Source organism: Oryctolagus cuniculus, chromosome 19 (genome assembly GCF_051225735.1).
Source record: "Oryctolagus cuniculus isolate XC-2025 breed Fujian yellow rabbit chromosome 19, ASM5122573v1, whole genome shotgun sequence".
Classification (NCBI taxonomy): domain Eukaryota; kingdom Metazoa; phylum Chordata; class Mammalia; order Lagomorpha; family Leporidae; genus Oryctolagus; species Oryctolagus cuniculus.
Genome location: NC_142885.1, coordinates 18,071,184 through 18,078,848, shown reverse-complemented (window position 1 = coordinate 18,078,848; position 7,665 = coordinate 18,071,184). Strand labels below are relative to the sequence as shown.

General features: G+C 54.7%; 1 pseudogene; it reads right to left on the bottom strand.

Annotated features, from left to right (window-relative positions):
• Positions 1 to 1,067: 1,067 nt before the first annotated feature.
• On the bottom strand, positions 1,068 to 6,835 carry LOC149120367 (MAP/microtubule affinity-regulating kinase 4 pseudogene; annotated as a pseudogene).
• Positions 6,836 to 7,665: the final 830 nt, after the last annotated feature.

Sequence of the window (7,665 nt, the reverse complement as noted above, 5' to 3'; positions counted from 1 at the left end):
GGCCTATGTCCTGTGTCTTGTGTCCCATAGCCTGTATCTTATATCCTGTGTTCTGTGTCCTTTAGCCTGTGTCCTGTGTCCCATAGCCTGTGTCTAATGTCCTGTGCTCTGTGTCCTGTAGCCTGTGTCCTGTGTCCCATAGCCTGTGTCTTATGTCCTGTGTTCTGTGTTCTGTGGCCTTGTCCTGTGTCTTGTGTCCCATAGCCTGTATCTTATGTCCTGTGTCCTGTGTCCCATAGCCTGTGTCCTGTGTCCCATAGTCTGTGTCTTGTAGCCTCTCTTCTGTGCCCTGTAGCCTGTGTCCTATGTCCTGTAGCCTGTGTTCTGTAGCCTGTGTCCTTTCTCCTGGATCCTGTGTTCTGTAGCGTGCAACCTATGTCACATAGCCTGTGTTCTAGCCTGTGTCATGGGTTCTGTATTCTGTGTCCTCTATCCTGTGTCCTGTGTCCACTGCCCTATGCCCTGAATCCTGTAGACTGTGGCCTTTGCTTTGGGCCTCTGTCTTGTGTCCTGTAACCTGTGTTCTGTAGCCTACATCCAATATCCTGCACAACAGCATACAGCACAGTGGACACAGGACAAAGGCCACAGCTACAGGACATAGGCCATGGACTACAGGACACAGGCTACACAACACAAGACAGAGGCCACAGGCAACAGGAGCTAGGATCCAGAGCACAGGGCACAGGCTACAGGCTACAGGACACAGAATACAGGACATTGTCACAGGCTACAAGAAACCGGCTTCAGTACACAGGACACAGGCTACTACAAAGAGACACAAGCTCTAGGACAAAGACTACAGGCCACAGGCTATAGGACACACGACACAGGCTCAGGACACAGGACACAGACTACAGGACACTCGGCACAGGCTCAGGACACAGGCTCAATAAACAGGACACAGGCTAGGGGGCATAGGACATCAGCTAGAGGACAGAGACCACAGGACATGGGTTGCATACATAGGCCACAGGCTACAAGACACTGGACACAGGCTACACAACATAGGACACGGGACACAGGCCCGAGGCTACAGGATGCAGAATATGGAACACATGACACAGCTACAGGACACAGAACACAGGATATAAGAGATAGGACACAGAGGATAGGACATAGCCTATAGGACAAAGGACAAAGGAAACAGATTATCAGACATAAGACACAGGCTACAGGACACAAGACACAGGACATAGGCCACAGGAAACAAGTATAGGACACAAGACACAGGCTACAGGACACAGGCTAAAGGACAGAGGGAACAAGACACAGGACACCAGCTATAGGACAGAGGCAACACTACACTGGACACAGGACATAGGCCACATACACATGCAAAAAGAAACAGGCCAGAGGACACAGGACACAGGCTACAGGACAAAGGACACAGGCTATACGATACATGCTATAGGACACAGGCAATGGGACACTGGCTACAGGACAAGGACACAGGCCACATGAAAAGGCTAATGGACACAGGACACAGGATAGAGGACACAGGCTACAGCACACAGGCTACACTCTATAGGACAAACTATAGGTCACAGGCTATAAGAAAAAAGACAGATGCCACAGGACACACACACCAGCCACAAAACAGGACACAGGACACAGGCTGCAGAACATAGGACACAGGATACAGGACGCAGGGCAGAGGCCACAGGACACACGCCTACAACACAACACACAGGCTACAAGATACAGGCTACACAACACAGAACACAGGCAAAAGGACTCAGGCTACAGGACACAGGACAGATTTCAGGACACAGGTCACAGGCCACAGGACATAGGCTCCAGAGCACAGGCAGGGCCCTGGCCACGCTCCAGTGACATGCCCCTCTCTCCTCCTTGCCCTCCAGGGCCATGATCCCCTCAGGCAGGGCCCTGGCAACCCTCTAGGGCTGGGCTCCTTCTCCTCTCCATGCCCTACAGAGCCAGGCCCTGCTCCCTTCAGTTGTGGCACTAGGCACCCAGCAGGGCTGCCCCACTCTCCTTGTCCTCCAGGGCCTGGGCCCCACTCCCCTAGTTGCCCACCAGGGCCTGGGCCCAGCTCCCATTGCTGTCCTTCAGGGCCAGGCCCTGCTCCCCTCACCACATTCCAGAGCTGGCCCCCAATCCCCTCCTCAGCCTGCAGGGTCGGGCCCTTCTCCCCTCAGGCCCGGCCCTGGCCTCCCTCCAGGGCCAAACTCTGCTCCCCTCCTCACCTCCAGGGCCAGTGTTCCCCTCCTCATGCTCCAGGGCTGGCACTGTCGCTCCCCGTCTTCATGGAGGAACGACACAGGACCCTGCGCTGTTCTTTTGTCTGCTCGGCCCTCCCCGGGTTTGCTGCTGGTTCTTCCCGGGGTGGCTACCGACCCTTCCACCTCCGTGGAAGGGCGGTTCCCCCTGCCACATTCCCCACTTCCGCGGGGGAGCGGCACACCGCCGGCCGGCTCTCTCGGGGGCTGCACAGGTGTTCCTTCAGATAGATGTTCCCCTTAGATGTTCCTGGTGCATGTTGTCTCTCTCCTCCTTTATAGTCCTCTTCCACCAATCCCAACTCTGCTACCCACATGCCGAGTACGCTGCTCTCCTCCAATCAGGAGCAAGATCAGCTCCTGCAGCTCAGTCAATCAAGTTGGTGAGAGGCAGCTGGGTAGAAGCTGTTTGCTCCTCTCCCAGCGCCATATTGTGGGAGAGCAGATGTATAGAATAAGTATTAATTCCAGTAACAGTATAGTCCGAGTTGCTCCCCACAGGCACTAATCTCCTCCTCGCACTCTTGGTCTGGCTCTGCTCCCCTCCTCCCCATCCACAGCCAGGCTCCCCACAGGCCCATCCCTGTCCTCCCTCCAGAGCCAGACCCCGCTTCCCTCCACACCTTCAGGGCCAGCCCCTGCTCCGCTCCTGGCCTTCCAGGGCCTGGGTCCCGTACCTCTCCTTGCCCTGCAGAACCTGGCACCCACTCCAACCTTCACACTCCAGAGCCTGGGCCCCACTTCAGGGCTTCCCTACAGGGACAGGCCACACTACCCTCAACACCCTCCATGGCCGGGCCCTGCTTGCCTCCTCGCCCTCCAAGGCCTGGGCCCACTCTGCTCGCCACCTTCCAGGGCTGGACCCTGCTCCCCACCTTGAAAACAGAGCCTGGGCCCAGCTCCACTCACTGCCCTCCAAGGCTGGACCCTGTTCCCCTCCTCACCCTCCAGGGCCAGACCCTACTCTCCTCCTCGCCCTCCAGGGCTGGGCACCGCTCTCCTCTTCCCCCTCCAGGGCTGGGCCCCTCTCAGCACGCTGCTCTCTTGGGCCAGGCCCCACTAACCTCAACACCATCAGGGCCAAACCCTGCTCCCCTCCTTGTCCTCCACGACCTGGCCCAGCTGCCCTCCTCACCCTCCAGGGCCTTACCCTGCTCACCTCTTACCTTAAGCGGCTGGGCCCGGCTCCCATTGCTGCCAATAAGTCACTGGTGTCACTCGGTGGTCCCTAGCAGCCACTGCCTCCATCTTTGTGCACCCCTGCTGTCACTGCAGCATTGGGCAGCCCGCATGGTTCCCCAGCACCTGCCACTTCATGGCCTGCCTTGGCTGCCTCCTTCTGCTTCCTCAGGCACACCGAGTGAGGCCACATCTTTATGCCCCAGTGCAGCCACCAGGAGCCACCCGTCATGGGGCCCCAGCACGGTCCCCAGCAGCCTCCCTGTGATTGCCCGAGGATTCTTCCTACTTCTTCTTGGGCTCCGCTGTGGTTATCTGGGCCCTCTTGTAACTCCCAGGCCCCACCACACGGCCCCCAGGCCCCACCAGCTCCTTCCCTGGGCACTCCCACTGCCACTGAATCACTAGGTCACCACGTGGACCCCAGAAGCTGCCTCCTCCTTCCTCGCCCCCCCACAGCAGCTGAGTTTTAGGACCCCCCCATTCTCCCAGAAGTCGCTGAGTCTTTGAGGTTCGCGCTGCCCCTAGCAGTCATTGCCTCTGTCCTCTGGCACTCCTGCTGTCCCTGCATCATGTCTGAACTTGGAAATGAGGCTCTACAAAGGGGGTCTCAACTAACTCTCTTGTGGCCAAAGTTTGAGGGTGGGCAAGTGCAGAACTGTTGAATGTGCAGAGGGGGAACGTGGGTGTGGCATGAGGATAGAAATTTTCCCTGGGAGTCACCTTCAGGAGCATGGCTCTGGGAAGGAATGACTTCCAACATGTTCTTTGGCAAAGAAAAACCTGGGCAGGAAAACGGAAAGCATGGGCACGAGTTAAGGTTTCAGGTGACTTCTTCCCAGACATGTGGGTCCTGAGTTCTTTGGGGCACACAAGAAGGCAGCTCAATGGGAGAGGCCACCTCGGTCTGCAATGCAGGCTCCTCAGTGCAGATCTAGGAGGTCTAAGTTGTCGCAGGAGTTTCTCATCCAGGGACCTGGGAACTTGGGCTTGGAGAAGGAAATCAGGGTGAGAAGACTTCCCAGGGCAGAGAGCCACCTGAGCACAGAGTGCAGGCAATAATCAAAGACAGAATAAAGTGGGAGGAGGACAAAGAGTGTCATCCAACGTGGGCCCTGTATCTTACAACCAGCATCCCACACCAATCGCTTTGAACTGGCTCGGAGACCTGGGGAATCTAAAAGATAAATGACCATGTAGAAGATCAGGGGTTTTCCAAACACCAGAGGAACAGTCTGCCTTACTCACCTTTCCCATGGAGCTGAGTCCATCCACGTCATGGCACCAACGATGCTGCAGGAAGTTCAAGTCCATTCTTTCTCTCACATAATCCCAACACGGATCATGAGGGTGAGGGAGAAAAAGCAAAATAGGTTTTCGTGAGAAAATCATACTCTTGCAATCCAGAAGGGAGACTAAGGGAGGGGGCCAATAAGGCCTGGGTATAGAAAGTTTAACTAGGGAGTGATGTTCATGGATTAATCTTCTAAACAAAATCCAGCACCATGTTCTGTGTTAGGAAAAGGTCATGACCCCTAACCATGAAAACATGTTTCCTTACTGGCCATCTGAAATATGCAACAATATATTCTCTCTCTGCCTGCAGTTTCTCTTACTGCCTATCACCTGCCCTCCTCCCAGACACGAGTCCCTGACTACCCTTCATTGCTACACTCCTCAGGGAAGGGCCCCTCCTCGGGGGCATTTCCCAAGAGGCTACTGAGAGGCCACTTTCCTCTCTGGGCTCAAGGGCTTTCCTCTGGGGCTGGCAGGACACAACACATCCAGCTGAAGCATTGGATGATCCTCCTGCCAATCCCCAGGCGCCCCTTGCCCTTTCTGGCCTGCGTGTCTGAGGTCCCTGCCTTCTGCTCCTCCTCCTGCTGCTGCATTCCTGGGATGCTCTGCTCCTCTGAGGCACCCGGGGAGCAGCTCCTGACTTCTCCATCAGCCTCACTGCTGTTGGTGCTCAGTGTGGTGGAGAGAGAGGTCAGAGCATCCTGGCTGAGGACTGCACAGACAGCGGGGCTCCTTGTCCACACGGCCCGTTGGGGACTGTCTGTCCGGCAGGACTCACTGCTGCTCACACTGGGAGTCCCATGGCGGCAAGGAGTCTGCCCCGACTGGTCTCCTGCAAGCACCAGTGGTTGGGAGCTGAGAGCGGCACACTCACGGGCTCTGCTGTTGCAGCCTGAGTGTTTCTGGAGGCACTGGAGAGCGGGACAGCTCTGAGCACCAGGGATGGCCTGAGGCGTGGGCTTCCCTTTGCTGTGATCCTGCTGAAGTCCTGGGCACAAGGCACTGGCTGGGAGCCTGGGTGGCAGGGAGCCTGCTTGATGGCCCAGCTGGAATCCCAGGTCCTCAAGGGAGCTTAGGGCTTCAGGACCCTGAGGAGGTGCTGCAGGCTCCTCTTGGCTCCGCCCATGTATTTCTGGGATGCTGAAGCCCTGCTGTTGGGAGATCCCCCAGCGTGGCACAGGGGGCAAGGGGTCATCCCATTCATGAAGCCACAGTGGAGGACAGAGGCCCCATGGGAATTCCCAGACTTCCTGCTCCTGGGGAAGAAACAGAAACTCGTCACTGGTTCCAGCTGCTCCATGTCCTGCATGGAGCCAGGGGTGGCCCATGATGTCTGCCACTGTGGGCCTGGCCTCAGGGTCCCGGGTCAGTAAGCTGTCCACCAGGTTACACAGCTCTGGGTTTCCATAGTGGGGGATTCTGTAGTATCCAGACAGGATGGCTGCCCGCAGCTCCACACAATCCTCTCCAACAAAAGGCAGTGAGCCTGCCACCATGGCGTACAGGATCACGCCCACACTCCAGGCATCAGCCTTGTACCCGCAGAACTCCTCACCTAAGAATTCCTCGGGCGCACAGTAGGCAAAGGTCCCGCACAGACTCTTCAGGCGCTCTCCACCAGCCAGTTTGCAGCTGAGACCAAAATCGCTCAACTTAATGTTTAGGTGGGCGTCGAGAAGCAGGTTTTCTAACTTTAAATCCCTGTGCACCACGTGCTGCGAATGGCAGTAATGCACAGCGGATAGAATTTGTTTCAATAGCTGACGAATCTCTCCATCCAGCAGGTACCCTCGTTCTACCATGTAACATCTAAGGTCCCCCCTGACTGCGTATTCCATGAAAATGTAGCCCCTCTCTGTGGTGTGCCTGACCTGCAGTAGTTGAATGATGTGAGGGTGATGCAGCCCCTTCATTATTTCTGCTTCTGTGCACAACTGCTGGAAGCTGCAGGAGTGCTGGCCACCATTCTCCACAACCTTCACAGCCACCTGGGTCCTGCTTTCCCAATGATAGGCCAGCATCACCAGCCCAAAACCGCCCTGGCCGAGGACCCTGAGGACCTGGTACCCATCCAGGACCTCCTCCTCACTGCTGAAGGCAGTGAGGCCTTCCATGGTGGGATCCCCACCCCACCCCCCACCCTGCACTCTGACACTGGGAACACTTACTAGTCACCTAAAGTAATAACAAAAACTGGGAAACAAATAGAAATCAAACAAGCAAAGTGGAAACCAAAATTAACAACTCAATATGCTAATATTTCTAATAGATAATGCTAACTCTATGAACTATGGTATACTAATCACTAACACTGTATGAAAATTAAGAATTAAAAGTTATAAAACACACAGAATACTAAAAATGGTGATGTAAAGCGACACCAACTATGGTAACTATGGTAACAATGCTAATCAATAAGTCTTATAACAGTCTTATCTAAATCAAAGGATCAAAAAATGAGAAAACAGTCAGAAAACGAGGAAACACAAGGAGGACAAAATCAACACAGCATCAAGTACATTAGCCTGTGAAAGAAAAAACAAAAAATAAACAAATATTTAAAGAAAATACACAAGCACACAATGTAAAAATGGGAGGGGGAGAGAAATTGACAAAATAGCAAAAAAAAAAAAAATAGAAGAAAAACTAAAAGAACCACTACGGTAAGGAGAACTAATAGACGAGACAAAACAACACCACAAATGACAGGACAAGGGAAAACCAGTGATGTCGTCCAATCCTTCAGGCAGTCTCCACAGAGCTTCCTGGGCCAACTGACCAGAACCGAGCCCAAGCAGGGAACTGTTGAGGCAGTTGGAATGACATCACAATGGCCCCGCTGAGGGCAGAGGAGGCTCTAGACCAATCACAGCTGGGGACACACCAGGCTGGTTTTCTCAAGAAACTTTCTACTTGCTTAAAGAGAAAGGACCCCAAAAGCTTT